This window comes from Pongo abelii, chromosome 5, assembly GCF_028885655.2.
Source record: "Pongo abelii isolate AG06213 chromosome 5, NHGRI_mPonAbe1-v2.0_pri, whole genome shotgun sequence".
Taxonomy (NCBI): domain Eukaryota; kingdom Metazoa; phylum Chordata; class Mammalia; order Primates; family Hominidae; genus Pongo; species Pongo abelii.
This window is the reverse complement of record NC_071990.2, coordinates 112,638,037-112,660,554: the sequence shown is the minus strand read 5'-3', so window position 1 is coordinate 112,660,554 and position 22,518 is coordinate 112,638,037. Positions and strand designations below refer to the sequence as shown.

General features: G+C 40.2%; 1 long non-coding RNA gene across 1 annotated transcript in view; it reads right to left on the bottom strand.

Moving 5' to 3' along the window:
* Positions 1-22,518, bottom strand: part of LOC134761601 (uncharacterized) — a 117,696-nt gene that overhangs the window by 74,418 nt on the left and 20,760 nt on the right. The gene's annotated exons all lie outside the window — the stretch shown is intronic.

Below are 22,518 nucleotides of genomic sequence, written 5' to 3'. Positions count from 1 at the left end.
GGAGCTGGATTCACAGGTGGGTTTGCCTGACTCCAAGACTCATTCTCTTTCCACTATACCACATTACCTTTCTCATTAATTTCCTAAAACCAATGGGTTCTAGTATGCTGTTCACAGCACACTCACGCAATACCTGCTTCCTAGTACACACATCTATTTTATAGGCGAGGGATGACAGAGGCCAGGGCATTAGAAAATTAAATATCATTAAAAAAATTTTTTTTTTAAAGACAGAGTCTCGCTCTGTCGCCCAGGCTGGAGGGCAGTGGCACGATCTCAGCTCACTGCAAGCTCCGCCTCCCGGATTCACGCCATTCTCCTGCCCCAGCCTCCCTAGTAGCTAGGACTACAGGCGCCCGCCACCGTGCCCGGCTAATTTTTTGTATTTTTAGTAGAGACGGGGTTTCGCTGTGGTCTCAATCTCCTGACCTCGTGATCCGCCCGCCTCGGCCTCCCAAAGTGCTGGGATTACAGGCGTGAGCCACCGTGCCCGGCTAAATATCATTTTAAAAGAGTCTTGCAATATATGAAAGAAAAACAAAAAGAAAAAAAAATAAAGCTCAAACATTACACAGAGGAAATTCTTGCTTTGGTAATTCTACAGAAATTGTGACAATTATGGTTTAATGACCTCGTAAGAATGTGGCATAAGTGATTTATATTCACACTGTGGTGTCCTGATTTGAACTAACAGACTACAGTTTCTAAAGAATAACTTGTGCAGCTATTGGACCAACCTCAAAGTCTAATGTTAGCACAAAACTTGCTCCAGAAGTACTTAACCCCAGTTAAAGAAGCAAAGTGTGTTCTTAATTGCTAAATAATAGCTCTCTATTTCATTTTGTAACTTTTCCACACCCCAAATCGGCAATCACAGAACAGCTACCTATGGAGTTATTTTAAGATATCCGAACAAGGCATTTTTCCAACTAGTTTCTTTAACAAAACAAACAAATAAACAAAACATGACGGTAATCATTTCTTGAATCATCTGATTTTTATTAAATTACCTCCCAGAAAATGTTTAATTCCTTCATGTGAGCTGTTAACTCACATATTTATTTTATTTTTGTTAAAAACAGAGGGGCTTAAAGAGGATGACACCATATGCAATACCAGTTTCTAAATGTCTCAATGAGGATGACCACATACACATTTCTACCACTTCAATTATCCCTAAGAAAGTATTTTCTAAGTAGAGCTAAGCTGGTTGGTGTGAACTACTTTGCTCCAGAAAGTATACTGACAGGAGCATAGTGTGCAATTATATTTAGGTATTTGGGCTTGAAATGTGAAACACCCTATGTTCAAAAACTCTTTAATCCATTGGAAATATTTCAAATGCCTACTGTAAATCACAATGCAGTTCACTAGACAGTTCCCTAGATTGTTATTGGCAACAGCATGAAAGAACAAAAGATTGAAAATTGTTTTTTAAAATATTTGCATCTAAAAGAACATAGATAGAGCATAGTTCGAGGTAAATAAACAAGTAGGAAGGTTTTTCTTCCTCCTCTTGCCCAAGTTCAGAGGCAGTAACACTCTGGAAAGGCTACCAAGTTATGACAAAGGGTCTGAAAATCCACGTATTCTCCAATAACAGATTGAGGGTTGCATAAAAAAAGGACCCATATCTTCTAAGAGGTTGGAAACCACTGCCCTATCCCCTTCTTTGTTCCTTCTGCCTCTTCAGGAATGGAGGAATAGGAAAAGGAGAGAGAGCAGCTCGAAGCAGAGATGGGGAGGAGGTGGGGACACAAAGCACTGTCTGATACCGTTCTCATCAACCAGATGTAGGAGGGAGCAAAGCTGGGATACTATCCCTGTTCTATTCTAACTCAAGCACTGAGTTACGATGCCCTCAAAGAAACAATGAAACCACTATATGGAAAATGACTATATTTCACCTGAATTTCTGTGATTTGAGATCTCTCAAAATGAGAGGGAGAGTTGGCAGCGTTTCTCAATAAAGCAGGCTGTTAAATTACATTATTTCCTAAGCCAAGACAATATCAAATGGAAAAAGAATCAGTAGAATTTCCAATCAAGGTGGCACAGTAAATTCATGTTTCAGCTTATCTTATATGCTCCAAACACATGGTAATGAGAGATAAAATAGAAAAAAAGAAAACTAAAAGGCCATTGTTGGGTTCAAAAAACAAAACTAACATCTTTGTGGACCAGAAACACAATAGAAATGCAAAGCAGTAAGCGGGGCTAGAGCTGTAGTTGATCAGGGTCTGGGTCTTGAGGCAGCTAGTGGCAACTGGAAACTCAGCTCTTGTGGAATACGCAGATTAAAATGCTCTGCTCAAGATGAAGACCAATGCCAGCCATGTTACTGGAAACCAGAAACTGGGGCATGACTGAGGTGATCAGCCTTCCTGGTTTTCCTAGGACTCTTCCTGTTTTAGCACTGATCATCCCAAATCCCAAGAAACCCTTTAGTTCCAGGCAAACAGTGGTTTGTCACCCGGTTTTCCCCAGTCTCATGAAAGGAGGCTAAATAAAACTGCTGCTGATTCTGCCTGGGGCTGTGCATTTATGGGAAGCTTTGGACCCAAGAGGGCAAAATGACAAAAGAGAAACATCACTACAGCAACTGAGCTGAGCTAACAGCTGGTTCAGTTACTGAATTGGCCATATTCCCGATATCAGTAAGGAGTAGGAGCCCTCTAAAGCCATTTTAAGAACTGGTTCTGGACTGGGATATGGAATGAGGAAAAGGGCAGATAGAAATATTCATCAAACTTGGACACAGGCCAAGAAAGGGTGACAACAAAAATGTCTCCCACTCAAAGTGATTATGCTAATCAAAATCCTAAAACTTATAAAGAAGTAAATGCTAAAAAGACAGAATCAGGCCGGGCACGGTGGCTCACGCCTGTAATCCCAGCACTTTGCGAGGCCAAGGCAGGCGGATCATGAGGCCAGGAGATTGAGACCATCCTGGACATCACGGTGAAACACCATCTCTACTAAAAATACAAAAATTAGCTGGGCGTGGTGGCGCATGCCTGTAGTCCCAGCTACTAGGGAGGCTGAGGCAGGAGGGTCGCTTGAACCTAGGAGGCAGAGGTTTCAGTGAGCCGAGATCTCGCCACTGCACTCCAGCCTGGCGACAGCGAGACTCTGTTTAAAAAACAAACAAACAAACAAAAGAATCAATGATGGAGTAACTAATATGGGACTAGCATCTGCTATAAAAAATAGTAAAAGTAGACAAAATATATAAAGTAACCACTTTGAAAATCTGAACAACAGGTAGTACAGGAGGACTGTGATCCCTTGGGAAAGAAAAATGAACTGAGTTCCAGCCTTCTGCCTGGAGGCACTCTATTGACTGATATACAAAGAAGGAGAACCTAAGCAGAGTACAGTGGTTTTGTTGGGCTTAAGAGAGAGACAGGAACTTAGGGCAACCACAATTTGAGAAAGAGAGCACCACAAGAGAAGAGAAAGCTGTCAAGAGACAGAGCTCCAGAAATCTGCATAAAAAATCATCTTGAGTCTACGTGAATACTAAGATGTACATCCATAAAATGGGACTACGTAAGGCCAGGCAGAGAACAACTACTAGAAGAACAACTCTCAGAGGAAGACCTACTGGGGCACTGAGACCTCAGCAACACTTCACAGGGCTGACAAGCATTTGAGTTACAACCAGTGGAAATGCCTCTTGAACATGTGGGTGCTAAGCAACAATCCTCCAAGGCATTTCTGTGTGTCTTGTGACAAATTTTGACCTAGACTATCTTTCGAAGGATGTTTGTCTAGCCAACAGCCTTTGGAAGGCATAGTGTCACCCTCCAGCACAGAGGACAGATTTGTTTCCTGACCAGAAAAATAAAGTGAATGGCTTCTTCCAGGACAAAGTGTGGCAGATTTACTAGCGGTTACCTTATAAGATTAGAGGTTTCCTAAGCTTGGGGCTCCTCAGATGTGACACAGACCAACTGTATGTGTAGCATTTACCTGGACCTACTCACATTGTCCCCATTGTCTTGGTTTGGAGAACAAGGAAAACCAAGAGAACATAAAGCCCATGCTATTTGCTGTACTGTGAATAATAAGGTTGTCTGTTTCTGACCTAGGAGTCTCATGTCTTCTGCCAGCATCTGTGAAACTGTGGCAAGCTCATTTACTGGCTTCAAAGTAGGGTAAAATCTCAGACCCTGAATAGTCTCTGACTTGACAGAGGAGTATTTAATAACAAAAGTATGGCTAAAGTAGCCCTAAAGAATTCTTTAGAACAGCAATTGGTGGCTCCAGCCCACAGGCCAAATCCAACCCACAGCCTGGTTTTGTATGGTTCACAAGCAAAAGATGTTTTTTACATTTTTAAGGTGTTGTACAAACAAATAAGCAAAAGAAACTGTAGAAGCTAAAATACTATCTGGCTCGTTAAATAAAAACTTTGTCGTCTTCTGCTTTAGAACCATCTTAAGAAAGCATAAAACAAGCTTGAAAGGATCAAGTTGACCTTCAACTATATGCTGGAACTGAATGTTCTTGGAAACAAGATAAAATACAGACACACAACTACATGGTAATCACAATGTCCAACACCAATAAAAAATTATTAGACATAAAAAGTAGCAAGGAAACATACCCCATAACTAGGATAAAATTAGTCAGTAAAAACAGACTCAGAATTGACAAAGATGATGGAATAGGAAAAGCCTTAAAATAGCTAGTATAAATATGTTCAAGATATAATGGAAAACATGAAAAGACAATGGTCTTTCTTGATGAATGTTTCATGTGCATTGGGAAAAAAATGTGTATCTGGCAGTTGTCAGAGTGTCAGTTGCCATTGAGCAAGTTTCAAAAAATTTAAAAGAATTGGCATTATAAAAACATGGGTTCTGAGTATAAAATAAAACTAAATTAGAAATCAATAGAAAATAGATCTGCAAAATTCCCAAATATTTGGAAATTAAGCAACTTAAAATAACTAAAGAAATTGCAGGGAAAATTATAGAAAAATATTTTGAATTGAATGATAATGAAAAGACAACATATCAAAATGTGTGTAATGCAGTTAAAACAGCACTTAGAGGGAAATTTATAGCAGATCATCTCTAAATAGAGACCATAAGAAGAATAACTATAAATATCTGAATGTCTGCATTGAACTAAAGTAATTTTTAACAGCAACCTATTGAAAGTATAAAAGTTCAAAAAGTATTAAAATACATACTTTTCTCACGGTATACTTCTTTTAAAGTACAGTTGACCCTTGAACAATGGGGGGGGGGGGTCCCCACACCATGCAGCTGAAAATCTGCATATAACTTTTGACTCTCCTGAAACTTAACTACTAATAGTCTACCATTGACCTGAAGCCTTACCCATAACATAAACAGTCCATTAACACATATTTTGTATTTTGCAAAAAGTGTAAAGTTTTCATGCCCACTGGCATAGCTGCAGCAATGGCTTCCCAAGTTCCCTTTTCTTTAAGAGACAGGATCTTGCTCTGTTGCCCAGGCTGGAATGCAGTGGTGCAATCACAGTTCACTGCAGCACAGCCTCCTGAACTACAAGTACTACAAGCACACCTCCATGCTTGGCTTTTTTTTTTTTTTAAACATGAGACTTATTTTATTTTATTTTCCATAGAGACAGGAGTCTTGCTATGTTGCTCAGGCTGGTCTTGAACTCCTGGACTCAAGTGATCCTCCCACCTCAGCCTTCCAAAGCATGGGATTACAGTCATGAGCCACTGTGTCTTTTTACAGTGGTCTTTAGGCTGAATTCATTCATCTAGAAATGGCAGGCAATTGCAGCTGCAGACCTCAATCTATGGTGCATATCAAGGAATTCAGCCTTTTCTGGTAATGTCATGACTTCTCTCTGCTTATTGGGAGCACTTCTAGCATCACTAGTGGCACTTCATATGGGCCCCATGGTCCCATACATCCAAGGTTTATAGCATTGAACTAAACACGATAAAAAAAAAATACTCGAGAACCCCTAGAGATCACTTTTTACTGGGATATGCAATTTACTGGAGGCGAACTGTTCACTCAGAGATGATTGATTAGCATCACATAGAATTTTAAATGGATACTCCCAACACTTAAGCTCACTGCAACAGCAACAGGAGGTTGCTACAAAACTATTACACTAGTACAGTTAATTTTACGCAGTTATGACTTAATACTGTTTGTTTCCATTTCTTTCCGCTAGGAATCTTCCATAGTATGGTCTGTGTGTAAGGTTTGATAAATTTTAAATTTTATAGTGGACTTGTATATATTTTATGTTAGTAAATTACAAAATAGACTAATATGTACATATATTTTATGCATTCATACCACACCTTTTTCTTAATTTCTTCAGTATTTCTAGGTTACACATTTACCTGCAAGTTTTTTCAAATTGTCAAAAATCTCCAAAGAAATTTCCAAAGTATTTATTGAAAAAAAAAATCTGTGGGCTGGGCATCATGGTGCATGTGTGTAAATCCCAGCACTTGGGGAGGACAAGGCAGGAGGATCGCTTGAGGCCGAGAGTTTGAGACCAGTTTGGGCAACATAGCAAACCACTATCTCTACAAAAAAAAAAAAAAGAAAAAATTAGCTGGGCATGGTGGTGTGAACCTGTAGTCCCAGCTACTCAGGAGGCTGAGGCAGGAGGATCCCTTGAGCCCAGGAGATCAAGGCTGCAGTGAGCCATGATGGCACCACTGTACTCCAGCCTGGGTAACAGAGGGAGACCTTCTCTCTTAAAAAAAAAAAAAATTTGCATGTAAGTGGACCCATATAGTTAAACGTGTTGTTCAAGGGTCAACTGCATATAAGAGGGAGAGTCCCACAATTTCTAGAAAGAGGAATGCCTATAGTGACTCAACTGAAGCTAAAACTGTATTTAAATTATGTTTATAAAGCAGAATTGAGTCCAGTGTGGTGGCTCATGCCTGTAATCCCAGCAGTTTGGAAGGCTGAGGTGGGCGGATCACTTGAGGCTAGGAGTTCGAGACCAACCTGGACAACATGGGAAAAACCTGTCTCTACCAAAAGTACAAAAATTAGCTGGGAGTGATGGTGCGCGCCTATAGTCCCAGCCACTATATGGGGCTGAGGCAGGAGAACCATTTGAACCTGGGAGGTGGAGGTTGCAGTGAGCCGAGATCACACCACTGCACTCCAGCCTGGGCAACAGAGTGAGACCCTATCTTCAAAATAAAACAAACAAACAAACAAAAACAGAATTGGTGAAACAGATTTAAAAAAATTCAGCCTGCATGACTGATACTCCTAGGTCATTTTCCAGTTATACTCCATATTATAGATTCATTCTTTCAACAAATATTGGTAAGTACCTACTATGTTCTAGGAATACACCAGTAATATGGGAGGGGAGTAAAAAGGAAAAAAAATCCCAACCACTCAAGCACCTTACCTGGGGTAGGGTTGAGGGGGGTGACAGACTATAAACAACAATTAACAAGTAAAAATACATGGTATTTCACAACATGGAGATAAGTGTAACTGAGAAAAATAGAGTAGGGAAGGTGGGGGCAGTTATACTTCTAAAGAGTGTGCAGGAAAGGCCTCATTGATGATATGAAAGATGAAAGGTCAAAAAAGGGAAAGGGAACAAGCTAGATGAAAATCTAGCGCAAGTAGTGGGGGTTCTAGGAAACTAGAAAATCTGGGGCTAGGTGGAAGTTCTAGCCAGGTTGTTTTAGGAGAAATAAAATCAGTGTGGCTGGCGCAGAAAGAGCTGAGGGAGAGGAGTAAGATATTAGGTTAGAGAAGTAAGAAGAGGTAGAGGGCAGGGAAGACCAAGTAGGGTTGGATTTTTTTTTTTTTTCTTTAGAGATTTTAACTTTTACACTTAGTGAATGAGAAGCCTCTGGAGGGTTCTGAGCAAGAGTGGATTTCAATGGAATCATTCTGGCTATTGCGATGAAAATAAAGTGAAAGGGAGCACGGGCTAAAAGGAGACCAGGTAGGAGACTACTGCAAGAATCCAGGAGTGGGCTGATTGTTGCTTCCACCAAGCTGGTTGTGGGAATGACCCAATAGAGAGGGTGGGAGTGATGCTGCAGGGGAGAGGAGAAAGTTGCTGAATCACTCTTTGAGTAGGGGAAGGAATGGGATCTAGTGCACAAGTTGCAAGGATACAGCTCGGAACATTTCATTCATAAGAACAGATGGAAGACAGAGAATACAAGGCACAGTTACAAGTAGGTGACTCTATATGGTGGTGTGGGGAGGTGGTCTGTGGAAGTCCTCTGATTACTTCTATTTCTCAGTGAAATAGTAAGTAACACTGCAAAGGAAGATAGGAGAAAAAGTACTTGTGGCTTGAGGATGAGAAGGTTTGAAGCGGTGGATGAGGAGAGCAGGAGAATAAGTAGATTAGGTTTGATATAGTTGGTATTTTTAACCAAGGCACTTTTGAAACAATTTTCTAACATTTTGTTCCTAAATTTAGGTACACAAAGAAAGCATCATTTTGATGCAAGTAATTATCAATCTGTATCCATCTTTATTATGCATATGCTACTCTAGAGAGATAGCAAATCCTGCCCTCTAGTAAAGATAGATGTGTCTCAGAAATGTGTAGCTAAATGTGAATGGAATATTGGCAGGTTTGTAGCTTTCTTGCACATTTGCAGAGCTGCAAACAAGTTCTGTTTTGAATTCCTTCCTCATTACAAGACTACCTTCACAAGAGAATCAGTGCATTATAAATTTAAATGCACTTAGGTCTATTTCCCATTTACCCTAAGATTACAGCTGAAGAGAAAACTTTACGGAGTAAATTAATGTCATAGAGGAAAAAATGCTTATTGTTAGAGGCTGGAATATTAGAAATGTTTTCAAAAATCCCATGAAGCATTCTAATTAACACCTCATATAGAAAGCTTAGAAAAGATTTTTTTTCATAGCCTGCAGGTATCATCTAATAAAATCATCTCAAATAAATAAGGGTATAAGTTATGTCATAAATGTGCTATACATGAAAATTATAAATCTATAAAACCTCTGATGAAGTGACAGGGAGACTAATTATCATTTTATGTGTTTTCTATTGATGTAACTCAGGAAAACAGAAAAACAATCTTGGTGTTTTACGGGACATGAATAATGTGTTGATTTTCCTAAATTGTCTTATTCTCCTAAAATTTTGTATTTGAGAAACAGGAATTTGAGAAACAAAATTACATTGGACTCCTTAGGGTTGTGTGTGTGTGTGTGTGTATTTTCCCCCCCTAGAAAAAGACTTGTATATATTTTTCCAGAATCCAAACCTTTTGCAAATATCTCATCACACCAAATCCCCTTGTTATGGAATCTTTAGGCAGGTGTTCAAACGCAGGAATCTCCTGCACCTCCCAACATGCTAATTCAAAGGACAGGTATCTTTACAACTGACACATTTTTAACAATAAAGTAATGATTTTTTTCTGTGTGTGTGTGTGTTATGGTAGATTATTATTTAAGAAAATTAGGCCACTTCCCATAAGTAACTACTGTTCATGTATGGGAACGAGATGTCAAAAAATAATCCTTGGGAATATTCAAAACCAACAAAAGACTCAATATTTTTTTTTTTTTTTGGTATGAATGAAGCAAAATTAAACAAACTAAGTCACTGGTTCCTAGAAAACATTTAAAGGTTTAAAAATGCTGTTCTGATTCCTCTTAAGAACGGAGGAAAATGTTATAATTCTTAGGTAGAACCGTTTATTCTGCTTAGTTCAAGTTTTGGTTTTGAATGGCTGTAGGCAGTTTTCACTCTTGGACAAAGTCCATGATGCCATTCTCAGGTAGCTTTGACTGTTTTCAAATCTAGATAACTTTTTAATTATTGGCTGAGAGTGAACAATACAAATGTTCAAATTAGGGCCATTCCATGATCACGAGGGCCAGGAGTCTGTACATGTAATGAGTGAGGCTTGTGCTCTGAAGTAATTTCCTTACAAGTTAAGAATACATGCCAGGCCGGGCACAGTGGCTCATGCCTATAATCCCAGGACTCTGGGAGGCTAAGGCAGGCAGATCACTTGAGGCCAGGAGTTCGAGACCAACCTGGCCAACATGGCAAAAACCTGTCTCTACTAAAAATACAAAAATTAGCCAGGTGTGGTGGTGTGCCTGTAATCCCAGCTACTTGGGAAGCTGAGGCAGGAGGAAGCTGAGGCAGGAGAATCACTTGAACCCTGGAGGTGGATTGCAGAGAGCTGAGATGGCACCATTGTACTCCAGCCTGGGCAACAGCAAGACTGTCTCAGAAAAAAAAAAAAAGGAAAAGAAAAAAAGAATACATACCAAAGAAACCTGGATCCCTTTACTAATATATTATAAATGAATGAAATATTATGAGGGGGACCCAGATTTTAACTAAAAAAATAAATAAATAAAAGGGCTATTCATATTTTCAGCCCATTCTACCTCAAAGTAATAAGAATTTTCATAATCACATTCTTTATTATTTATCCCAAATTTGTCTTTTCAATCTTTCACAGAAGGGAAATGTAACTCAAGAACAAATTTCTGTCATTAAAGCCTCTGGTGTAAGATATTCCTGATGAATAAGTCTTTTAAAATAATAGCTAAAATAAGCGTTTTGTTTTATTCATGCTTTTAATTATCTCAGCAATTCTTGTTCCTCATTTGCACATATAATTGAGGGTTGACTATGTTACTGCTATACTCCAAATTTCATTCTGGTACCATCTGTACCATCAACCCTTTTCAAACTTTCAAAGTGTCTCAGGTCTAAATTTCTTTGCCTTCTGATAACAGAGGACATATCCATTTTGTGTGGGAAAAGACATGGAACAGCATGTTCTACATTGATTTTTAAGTAAATAATTAATCCTAAAGCCTTATTTGTACCATTAATTTAAAACAGAAGCTATAAAGCCTGGGGAAACTTAAAGTTCTCTTGAATGGAGCTTCTCTGATTCTTTTTTTTTTTTGAGATGGAGTCTCGCTCTGTCACCCAGGCTGGAGTGCAATAGCATGATCTCGGCTCACCGCAACCTCCGCCTCACAGGTTCCAGCAATTCTCCTGCCTCAGCCTCCCTAGTAGCTGGGACTACAGGCGCCCGCCACCACGCCCGGCTAATTTTTTGTATTTTTAGCAGAGACGGGGTTTCACCTTGTTAGCCAAGATGGTCTCGATCTCCTGACCTTGTGATCCGCCTGCCTTGGCCTCCCAAAGTGCTGGAGCTTCTCTGATTCTTCCTAAAAAAAAATTTAGTCTGGCCAGGCATGGTGGCTCACACCTGTAATCCCAGCCAAGTTGGGGGGATCACTTGAGATCAGGAATTCGAGACCAGCCCAGCCAATGTGGAGAAACCCCATTTCTACTAAAAATACAAAAATTAGTCAGGTGTGGTGATGGGTGCCTATAATCCCAGCTACTTGGGAGGGTGGGGCAGGAGAATCACTTCAATCCAGGAAGCAAAGAGTTGCAGTGAGCAGAGATCATGTCACTGCACTCCAGCCTGGGCGACAAAGTGAGACTCTGTCTCAAAACAAAACAAAACAAAAATTTGAGCCCATAAGTGCTGTTACAGTCTAATACAATCCTTCCTAGCTTCTGCAGGGTAGGCACCTCACCTTACTCACCTATCACAGACATACCTATTCAATACTTACCTAGAATGCCTTAAGTACCAAATATATCTTTGCCAGGTTGACAAACAATTCTGTAAGACAAGGAGTTTGAACTTGATGACATCAAAGTTCCTTTCCAGGTCAAAATTCTATTATTTCTATTTGTCTCAACTTCTACCTATAGATTTTGAGAATTCTTAGGTATGTTCATATTAATACACAGAAGTTGTCAATTTGGTCTTTAATGGGGTGCTAATCCTTTTCCTGCATTATGCTGGTGATTTAAGACCCAATGTGAAGCTAATACAAGTAAAATCCTATTAACGGTTATTCTAGACCAGTGCTGTCCAATAGCAATAATGATACAAGCCAAAAATACAAACCACAAATAAAATTTAAAATTTTCTAGTAACTACATTAAAATAGTAAAAAAAGGGTGAAATTAATTTTAATATTCTATTTAACACAATGTGTCCAAAAATAGTTTCAATATGTAATTAGTATAAAACAATGATTAAGATACATTATTCTTTTATAAAAACTGTCTTCAAAATCCAATGTGTATTTACACTTACAGTATATCTCAATTTGGACTAGCCACATTTCAAGTGCTTAACAGTCTTATGTGGCTAGTTAGTGGCTGCTGTATTGAGAGCACAGTTTTAGAGCCTTGATATTCAGTGTAGTCCATGGACCAGTAGCACTGGAATCAAGAGGAAGCTTGTCAGAAATGCAAATCCTTGGAATCATAATATGCATTTCAACAAGCACTCCAGGTGATTTGTATGGACATCATGTTTGAGAAGCACTATTCTAGGAGTATTCAAATTCTTTTTCTCAAATTCTTTTTCAGTGAAACTTTGTCTTGAATATTTTTGTAACATCTACATTTCTAATATGTACAAGCTTTTAATACGTATATGCTTGCTAGGTCCCTCACCCCTGTATTTTAAGATAACCATTTTTTTTTTAGTTACAAAAGCATAACTTGTTTATACTATAGAAACATTAGAAAATACAAATAAGCAAAAATAAAATAGGCCAGGTGGGGTGGCTCACGCCTGTAATCCCAGCACTTTGGGAGGCCGAGGCAGGTGGATCGCTTGAGCTCAGGAGTTCAAGACCAGCCTGGGCAAGATGGCAAAACCCCATCTCTACAAAAAAAATACAAAGAGTAGCCAGGCATGGTGATATGGGCCTCTAGTCCCAACTACTCAGGAAGCTGATGCGGGAGGATCGCTTGAGCCTGGGAGGGCGAGGCTGCAGTAAGCTGAGATTGCGCCACTGCACTCCAGCCTGGGCGACAGACACTGTCTCGGACCAAAAAAAAAAAAAGAAAGAAAAAAATAAAATAAAAGACACTTACAGCTCCACCAGCCAGAGATAACTACTATTGACATTTTTGGTGTTTATCCTTCTATTCTGTAAAATGTTGTTTACTTCTTAATTATACAATACAGAAATATATTCTTATAAATAATTCAAACAGCAACCCATAAACTAAGGTCTCAAATCACTTCCCCAAATTTAGTCCCTTCTTAGAGGTAATTGCCATTATAAGTTTGAAGTATATTCTTTCACATCCTGTTCTAGGCATTTAAATAAATTTATATAACCCAGAGATACACATGAACTTACACACATGTATATGGATGACATTTGTTTTGCTTTTAGAAAAACATTTAACTTGCCTTTTCACTTACATATGTATCAGGTACATTTATTCAACATCATTTTTTAAAAACGTTAGTATACATTTTTAAAAAGTATATTGAGTATACACAGTATATTGTATATTGAGTATGTACAGTAAAATTAACCTTTTTTTAGCATTCAGTCCCATGAGTTTTGATGAATGCATACAATAATGCAATCATCTTGATCAAGATATAGAACAGGTCCATCACCCTCAAACTGTCTTTGTGCCTGATTGTAGTTTAGAGGCACTTGCTCCTTCTCCAGCAATCACTGAACTATTTTCAATCCTTACAGTTTTGTCTTTTTTATTTTTTTTTGGAGACAGAGTCTCACTCTGTCAGCCAGGCTGGAGTGCAGTGGCACGATCTCGGCTCACTGCAACCTCCATCTCCCGGGCTCAAGCAATTCTGCTGCCTCAGTCTCCAGAATAGCTGGGATTACAGGAGTGTGCCACCATGCCCAGCTAATTTTTCTATTTTTAGTAGAGATGGGGTTTCACCATGTTGGCCAGGCTGGTCTCAAACTCCTGACCTTAGGTGATCCGCCCACCTTGGGCCCCCAGAAAGTGCTGGGATTACAGGCGTGAGCCACTGGGCCCAGCCCAGTTTTGCCTTTTCTACAATGCTACATAAATGGAATCATACATTTGCCTTTTGAGCCTGGCTTCTTTCACTCGGCCTAATGCCGCTGCAATTCATCCATGTTTTCTGCATATATTTGTAATTTGGTCCTTTTTATTGCTCAGTAGTATTCTATTCTATGGATGTACATTATATGAATGTTCATTGATCTGTTTACCAGTTGATAGACAATAGGGTTGTTTCCAGTTTTTGGTAATTATGAATAAAGTTGATATAAACATTGAATTTCAGGTTTTTGAGTACATACGTAGGAGTGAGATTGCTAATAGAAGACATCTTTTTTAATGGCTGCATTTTACTTCAGGACTGAAATGTATATGTACATTTATTCATTCAATCAACAAATATTAAATACTTACACTATAGTAGATAATGAGAGTACAGTGAACATAGTGTTGGTCAGTGTTAGTCCTAATCCTAATGGAATTTGCTTTTAGGCAAACTCCTATAAATAGGCATATAAATTACTTCCAATTCCCCCATCATATACAATTAATTTTTTTACCTCAATTCTATCATTACCAATCATCTGCCATTCTTCCCAATATTTTCCTAGGAGTTTTCAAGGAAACAAATGAGGTCCTAGGCAGTAGTCTTGGTTGAGAGAGCTGCATATCTCTAACAATGGCACTATATTGGAGATGAGGCAGTCGACTAGTCCCAGGAAGCTGTTGCAATTTGATGTAGGGAACCTGCAACCATCATTCATAGTCCTAGGACAGTTGTTTTCAAAATTTAGTATACATCAGAATCTTGTTGAAACACAGATTTCTGGGCTCCACTTCTCATTCTGTAGGTCTGGGATGGGGTCCAAGATTGTGTGTGTGTGTGTGTGTGTGTTGGGGTCCAAGATAGTGTGTGTGTGTTTGTGTGTGTGTGTGTGTGTATATATATATATATATATATAAAATTTGAGATAGAGTCTCGCTCTGTTGCCCAGGCTGGAGTGCAGTGGCGTGATCTTGACTCACTGCAAACTCCACCTCCCGGGTTCACGCCATTCTCCCGCCTCAGCCTCCCGAGTAGCTGGGACTACAGGCACCTGCCACCATGCCCTGCTAATTTTTTGTATTTTTAGTAGAGACAGGGTTTCACCGTGTTAGCCAGGATGATCTCGATCTCCTGACCTCATGATCCGCCTGCCTCAGCCTCCCAAAGTGCTGGGATTACAGGTGTGAGCCACCGTGCCCGGCCAAGAGTCTGTATTTTCAACAAGTTCCCAGGTGAGGCTAATGCTGCTTGTCCCAGGAACATACTTTGAGAACTGTTCTAAGTTATTTCTGGCAGTTTCTGAGCCTGATAATCTTAAACTTGGATGCTCTTTCATCTCCTGTCAGGAATTCGGAGATCTAGAAGTATTAATAGCTATCTTTGAAGTTACTGATGTAGAAAAAAACTCCTGTGGGCCAGGGACTCCTCTGCAGGATCACCTGACAATTGTAGTTCTTCAAGACTTTATTTTCATTTCTTTTATCAACTTCAGGTAGGTTCTTCCCTGAGTTACACTAGTTGGCAGGGTGGCATGTTATATGGCACCTCTCAGCACCACCAATAGCACAGAAGGGCTTCCTGCTTTGAAGGATTCTACTAGAGCAGGGTCTTAATATCAAACTTAAGAGTTACATCCTCTAGGTTAGAGGTGGCTAGGTTTCCTAGATGGGAAGCCTTGTGAAAGTTCTGGGGTATCACCTGAGACTTCAGAAGGGCTAGGGGGAATATGCTTACCCTGGATTTAGGGGTAGGGGGAGTCTTGGGCACACGAGCTGGCTGCAGGGGCCAGGTCCCACAGGCAGAGGAGCCACCGTTGCTTGTAGTTGTTGGTGAGTATAAAGCTAACTGCAGTAAAAGGCTTTTTGGTTTCCTTCCCTTAGCTAGTTTGATGGGCAGGTTTAATGAAGGGATCCCTGGTTTCATTCCCTTCATAGGAGGTTTCAAATCAGTTTTACCATTCACTAGCTCTACCACCAACTAGTTAGTTCTTGGGAAATTTCCTCATCTGTAAAATGAGGACAATCCCCCTACCTCTCACGGTTATTGTGAAGAATAATGAATAAATGAATAATAAATGAATATAGTAATATATGTAAAGTAGTTAGTGTGGTACCTGACACACCGTAGGCCCTTCTTTATCTAACGGGAACATGGATCCCAGGTGGGGAAGCTGCAGTACGCCATTCTGTGGGAACTCTAGTTGCCTCATCACAAAGTATGCCTAATTCTCCCATATAAGGGTACTGACATTACTGTCTTTGAAAAATGAGACTAACTAGCTTTGGGGGCCTGCTGTTAAGTCACTCACAAGAACATGCATTCTCTGGAGGACATGTAAGATTGGAGCCTATATTAGCTGACAGGATAAGAGCCACACCACATTAGCACTTGAAGACTTGCAGGATCTAGGACAACTATTCACAATATGGAACTTTCATTTTTGAGCTAGAAGGAACAGGGCCGATTTATTTCAATCACTCATTCTACAGATTATCCTGGGAGGTTAAGTAACCTGCTCAGTGTCACAGAACATTGTAATATTTAGGGTTCCTCTGAGCAGGCCTTGTTTTCAGCCACTCCATTCTTTCTGAATTTTGCCCCTTTTGTCAATAAAGCACTTCCTCTATTACCTTTTTTATTTTATATATACATACACAAAATGAGGAGAAATTCATTAGCACCATTTTGTGGCTCCATAATCTTGCTTAGAAAAGGATTTTGGAAGAGTACAAATGTAAGGTAAGTTGGAAGAGAATGTAGGTTGGTGAGACAGAAGCAGTGGCACTCCTCTCTGCTCCCATCTGTCATTCCCAGATACTCTAAAAGGTTATACTACTTATAGGTTCACTACAAGCATTATTCCAACAACCTGATTTTAGCTGGTTGGCAGTTTAGTACCTATGCTTATATTCCAATTTTATGTTTTAACAGTCAGGAATCTTTTCTTGTTGCCTTAGACATGTCTTAGGCAGTGAAAATAATTTTTCCCCATATCAGTAACTTAAGACAATCAGCCCTCTTTTTAAAAAGTCTATGAAACATAAGCTTTAGGTATATCACAGAGTATTTGTTTTATAAAGGGAGGTTTCCTTTCTGTTCTTTTAAAAAATAAGCTTAAAAAAAAAAAGCACAAACTGTCAGCAGAGAAAGTGGCAAATAATTTCAGAATGGTAGGGGAGAGTAGACTCTTCTCCCCCAACACTCAGTGTTCCCATTACATTTGCTGAGAGCTAAGAAGCCCTCACAGACAAGATACCTATTACAGGAGAGCTTGACTCCTCAACTCCCCCTAGCAGAGGAATAATTTCAGAAGAGTATCCATGAAATATACTCTGTCCCCCGACTGTTTACTCTGAGTTCCTACTACTTTCGCTGAGAGAGCTAAGGACCCATCACAGACAAAATCCCTATTACAAGATAACTTGACTATGCATTTTCAATAGAGAGGAAGATGAGTGGTGGTATTCCCTAGAATTCTAATTGCAAAAGAGGCATTTTTCTAGCCGAGTGTGGTGGCTCACACCTACAATCCCAGCACTTTGGGAGGCTAAAAGCAAACTTGAGGCCAGGAGTTTGAGACCAACCTGGGTAACAAAGCAAGATCCCTCCTCTAAAAAAAGAATTAAAGAAAAAAATTTTTAAAAAATTAGCCAGGCATCGTGGTGTGCACCTGTAGCCCTAGCTACTCAGGAGGCTGATGCAAGAGGATCACTTGAGCCTAGGGGTTAGAGGCTGTAGTGAGTTATGATTGCGCCACTGCACTCCAGCCTGGGCAACAGAATGAGAGTCTAATTAAAAAAAAAAAAGAAAAAGAAAAAAAAATTTTTTTTTTTTTGAGACGTAGTTTCACTCTTGTTGCCCAGGCTAGAGTGCAGTGGCGTGATCTCGGCTCACAGCAACCTCCGCCTCCTGGGCTCAAGCGATTCTCCTGCCTCAGCCTCCCAAGTAGCTGGGATTACAGACATGCGCCACCACGCCTGGCTAATTTTGTATTTTTAGTAGAGATGGGGTTTCTGCATGTTGGTCAGGCTGGTCTCAAACTCCCAACCTCAGGTGATCTGCCCACCTTGGCCTCCCAAAGTGCTGGGATTACAGGCGTTAGCCACCGTGCCCGGCCAGAAAAATTTTTTTTTAAAAGAGGCATTTTCTCATTGAAACAATGTTAAAAATGATGGGTAAGTTTCCCTAAACTATGAATTAGATAAGTTACGGAGAGCTGGCCTGAAAACCTAATAGCCATTTTAAGATTGTTTCTATGAAAAACACATTTGTAGGTCCAAAAATTGGCTTACCACCAAATTTTTGAAATATATTCTATCATAGATTGGAAAACGGAGGGATTTTTAAAAATTTTCATGTACACAAATTCTTTAAGTGGGGTTTCCGTTCCAAGATGGCCAAATAGGAACAGCTCCGATCTGCAGCTCCCAGCATGACTGACGCAGAAGACAGGTGATTTCTGCATTTCCAACTGAGGTACCTGGTTCATCTCATTGGGACTGGTTGGACAGTGGGTGCAGCCCACGGAGGGCAAGCCAAAGCAGCGCGGGGCATCACCTCACCCGGGAAGCACAAGGGGTTGGGGGATTTCCCTTTCCTAGCCAAGGGAAGCAGTGACAGACTGTACCTGGAAACATGGGACACTTCTGCCCTAATACTGCACTTTTCCCACGGTCTTAGCAACAAGCAGACCAAGAGATTTTCTCCTGTGCCTGGCTCAGCAGGTCCCACGCCCACAGAGCCTTGCTCACTGATAGCGCAGCAGTCTGAGATCAACCTGCGAGGCTGCAGCCTGGCTAGGGGAGGGGCGTCCACCATTACTGAGGCTTGAGTAGGTAAACAAAGCAGCCAGGAAGCTCCAACTGGGCAGAGCCCAGTGCAACTCAGCACGGCCTACTGCCTCTATAGACTTCACCTTTGTGGGCAGGGCATAGCTAAACAGAAGGCAGCAGAAACTTCTGCAGACTTAAACGTCCCTGTCTGACAGCTCTGAAGAGAGCAGTGGTTCTCCTAGCATGGTGTTTGAACTCTGAGAACGGACAGGCTGCCTCCTCAAGTGGGTCCCTGACCCCCATGTAGCCTAACTGGGAGACACCTGCAGCAGGAGCCAACAGACACCTCATACAGGTGGGTGCCCCTCTGGGATGAAGCTTCCAGAAGAAGGATCAGGCAGCAATATTTGCTGTTCTGCAATATTTGCTGTTCTGCATCCTCCGCTGGTGATACCCAGGCAAACAGGGTCTGGAGTGGACCTCCAGCAAACTCCAACAGTCCTGCAGCTGAGGGACCTAACTGTTAGAAGGAAAACTAACAAACAGAAAGGAATAGCATCAACATCAACAAAAAGGACATCTACACCAAAACCCCATCTGTAGGTTACCAACATCAAATACCAAAGGTAGATAAAACCACAAAGATGGGGAGAAACCAGAGCAGAAAAGCTGAAAATTCTAAAAACCAGAGCGTCTCTTCTCCTCCAAAGGATCACAGCTCCTTGCCAGCAATGGAACAAAGCTGGATGGAGAATGACTCTGACGAGTTGACAGAAATAGGCTTCAGAAGGTCGGTAGTAACAAACTTCTCTGAGCTAAAGGAGCATGGTCTAACCCATCACAAGGAAGCTAAAAACCTTGAAAAAAGGTTAAACGAATGGCTAACTAGAATAAACAGCGTAGAGAAGACCTTAAATGATCTGATGGAGCTGAAAAGCATGGCACGAGAACTTCGTGACGCATGCACAAGCTTCAATAGCCAATTTGATCAAGTGGAAGAAAGGGTATCAGTGATTGAAGATCAAATTAATTTGAAATAAAGCAAGAAGACAAGTTTAGAGAAAAAAGAGTAAAATGAAATGAACAAAGCCTCCAAGAAAATATGGGACTTATGTGAAAAGACCAAATCTACGTGTGATTGGTGTACCTGAAAGTGACGGGGAGAATGGAAGCAAGTTGGAAAACACTCTTCAGGATATTATCCAGGAGAACTTCCCCAACCTACCAAGGCAGGCCAACAATCAAATTCAGGAAATACAGAGACCACCACAAAGATACTCCTCGAGAACAGCGACCCCAAGACACACAATTGTCAGATTCACCAAGGTTGAAATGAAAGAAAAAATGTTAAAGGCAGCCAGAGAAAAAGGTTGGGTTACCCACAAATGGAAGCCCATCAGACTAACAGTGGATCTCTCGGCAGAAACCCTACAAGCCAGAAGAGAGTGGGGGCCAATATTCACATTCTTAAAGAAAAGAATTTTCAACCCAGAATTTCATATCCAGCCAAACTAAGCTTCATAAGTGAAGGAGAGAGAAAATCCTTTACAGACAAGCAAATGTTGAGAGATTTTGTCACCACCAGGCTTGCCTTACAAGAGCTCCTGAAGGAAGCACTAAACATAGAAAGGAACACTGGTACCAGCCACTGCAAAAACATGCCAAACTGTAAAGACCATCAATGCTATGAAGAAACTGCATCAATTAATGGGCAAAATAACCAGCTAACATCATAATGACAGGATCAAATTCAAACATAACAATATTAACCTTAAATGTAAATGGGCTGAATGCCCCAATTAAAAGACACAGACTAGCAAATTGGATAAAGAGTCATGACCCATCAGTGTGCTGTATTCAGGAGACCCATCTCACATGCAGAGACACACACAGGCTCAAAATAAAGGGATGGAGGAAGATCTACCAAGCAAATGGAAAGCTAAAAAAAGCAAGGGTTGCAATCCTAGTCTCTGACAAATTATTTCAAGTGCACATTAAGCAACAAGCATTTTTTGAGTTCCTGAACATCTGTTGCATCAACAATCACAGTACCTGTACTAACATATTACTAAAAACTCAAATAAAACTTGGAGGTTCATGTTATTTGCTTTATTTTTGTATATGTTTAAAATTTTTCATTAAAAAATTTTTTAAAAACCCTTCAAACATAAATTCCATGAATCCCCAAAAGATCAACTTAGGCTGAAATTGGGTGGCAATGTAAAGAACCTCTAATAAAAAGAAAAATCTTGAATTTTGAATTGCATCCACAATATAGACAGCAAACCAACTATCAAAATACTGAAAACATTTGAAATAATGCATCTATATTGGATCTTCCAAAATCTCACATAACTATTGTTCACAATTAAGAATGCTTTTCAAATGCTTACACGTGACTTTTTCTTTTTTTTTTTTGAGACGGAGTCTCGCTCTGTCGCCCAGGCTGGAGTGCAGTGGCGCAATCTTGGCTCACTGCAAGCTCCATCTCCCGAGCTCATGCCATTCTCCTGCCTCAGCCTCCCCAGTAGCTGGGACTACAGGCGCCTGCCACCACGCCCAGCTAATTTTTTTGTAGTTTTTGTATTTTTTTTTGAGACGGAGTCTCGCTCTGTCACCCAGACTGGAGTGCAGTGGTGCGATCTCAGCTCACTGCAAGCTGTGCCTCCTGGGTTCATGCCATTCTCCTGCCTTAGCCTCCCAAGTAGTTGGGACTACAAGCGCCCGCCACCACACCCAGCTAATTTTTTTTTTTTTTTTTGAGACGGAGTCTCGCTCCGTCGCCCAGGCTGGAGTGCAGTGGCACAATCTTGGCTCACTGCAACCGCCACCTTCCAGGTTCAAGCGATTCTCCTGCCTCAGCCTCCCAAGTAGCTGGGATTATAGGTGCTTGCCATCACGCCTGGCTAATTTTTGTATTTTTAGTAGAGATGGGGTTTCGCCATGTTGGCCAGGCTGGTCTCAAACTCCTGACCTCAGGTGATCCACCCACCTCGGCCTCCCAAAGTGCTAGGATTACAGGCATGAGCCACTGCGCCAGGTCTTTTTTTGTACTTTTAGTAGAGACAGGGTTTCACCGTGTTAGCCAGGATGGTCTATATCTCCTGACCTCGTGATCCACCCGCCTTGGCCTCCCAAAGTGCTGGGATTACAGGCATAAGCCACCATACACGTGACATTTTAAAAAATCAATACACACCGTAAGTAAAACTGAATTGAGGCAAATCTTACTAAATTTGGCACAAATGAAAGATCTCTGTTAAGTCTCTGAAGAGATTATTTAATTTTAGCTCTTTATTTTAATCTCAACTCTGATATTTTATGATTCAATTACCAATTAGTACTTTCAGAACCATACAGCAAAATATATATTCCCATTAATTTTTCAAATGTTTAAACACTGACTTTTTATATATTTCCATATTATCTAAAAATCCATTGTAATTAATATAGAAAGGAAAATTCATCTTTTTAAGTATCTCTTTTTAGTATATTTATCTTTTTAAGATGTAGCTTAATAAAAGTCTACTGGGCTTCCTAAGATATAATTTTATTAAATTCAGAGTTGAAACTTTTTAGATATCTACAGTTAACTAATAAATTTTCTATAACATACTTTCATATCTTTTATAAACAGAATATTTTTAAAACCCACAATTGCATGATATAAAAGAAAACAATAATTAAGCAGACAAAATAATAAATGAAATATGATATGCCTTCTGCTAGGTACCTATGAGTTTTACAGAATAATCATTTCAACGGATGTCCTTAGAGAACAAAGGAGAATGAGAAAATGAAAAAGTGAGGGTGGCATGGAAGATATTT